Source organism: Amphimedon queenslandica, unplaced genomic scaffold (assembly GCF_000090795.2).
Source record: "Amphimedon queenslandica unplaced genomic scaffold, v1.1 AMPQUscaffold_13378, whole genome shotgun sequence".
Taxonomy (NCBI): Eukaryota; Metazoa; Porifera; class Demospongiae; order Haplosclerida; family Niphatidae; genus Amphimedon; species Amphimedon queenslandica.
In genome coordinates, this window is record NW_003546386.1 from 39,689 (window position 1) to 40,763 (window position 1,075).

The 1,075-nt window shown below is 37.0% G+C and overlaps 1 protein-coding gene across 4 annotated transcripts in view; it reads left to right on the forward strand.

Moving 5' to 3' along the window:
• LOC100633431 (uncharacterized) overlaps positions 1-889 on the forward strand; it is an 11,654-nt gene extending 10,765 nt beyond the window's left edge. For 3 of the 4 annotated variants that reach the window (XM_019997273.1, XM_019997274.1, XM_019997275.1), the window contains one exon: positions 731-889. The gene's annotated coding sequence lies outside the window, so the exon portion shown is untranslated. The remainder of the gene's footprint in view (positions 1-730) is intronic. The other variant, XM_019997276.1, reaches the window with a different exon arrangement.
• The last annotated feature ends 186 nt before the right edge of the window (positions 890-1,075 follow it).

Consider the following 1,075-nt stretch of genomic DNA (forward strand, 5'->3'; position numbering starts at 1 on the left):
ATCCGGTTCACCCGGTTTTGGGTGAAGCAGAACGAAGAAGGAATGCTCAGTTGACCAGACCCTCCCGGGAGGGCACGAAGGGTTTGGTCTGGCTACGTGAGACTAGAGCATTGCTATGACAACAAGACCGAGTGTTTACAGTCTTTAGTTAATTTCTTATTCTTTAGCAGCTTTAGTGGAGGTAGCCACTTGTTCTGTTTCTGTTAGCTTCTTGTATTAACCTCTACCTCCAAGCTCCTTGCTACAAGTTGTTGCTGATTATAGTCAGTCACGACAAAAACCACACCCAAGCCAGTAAACACTAACTGGAATGAATGGAGAGTTCCAAGATACGGCAAGTAAAGTAGTTTTGAAAAGAACTGGTTAAAGCAGCTTCAAAAAACACCATGGGCTAGCTGGTAACAGTATAACAAGAACAACTCAAGAACACTGCATCAAGATGCTTTGCTTTAATATTGTATCACATCTGGTATCTACATGCATGATAGATGTAATTGCTGGTCATGGTTAAAAAATTTGAATATTAGCAGCCACGAATAGATCTATATGTACATCCCAAACTACAGTATTGCAGTTGGTCATTTACACAGTTTATACACAAGTGATAATAAATAAATTAATAATGGTAATAAACAAACCGCCTGCCCAGGGATACTATGATTGGAGTGGCCTTAGCAAGGGATCTTTATTAAAGCAAAAATATTCATTATTTATAATGCTTATTAATTAGCAGGTATTGCCACAGTTGCCACAGTGAAATAAAATGGTGGATATGAAACGGGAAGAAGTGAGGAGCTTATTTCAAGCAAATGGTCAATAAAATAAGATTGTACTCCTGTCCAGCAGCAGCATGTGGATACAGCTTAATGACTGTTTCTACAGCTATACTACAGGTATGTGTACGGTAAACTGCTTGCTTGCTTATTTTATTCTACATTTTGTATCCTTTAATGTTTGGTGTTTATTTAATAAAAGCCCTTAGTGCTGAAGTAAAGTCCAAGTATATTTACAAAATATGTGTATAAGTACATTTACATGCTTTTAATAATAGTACTTAAGTATAAGTTAAGTATGA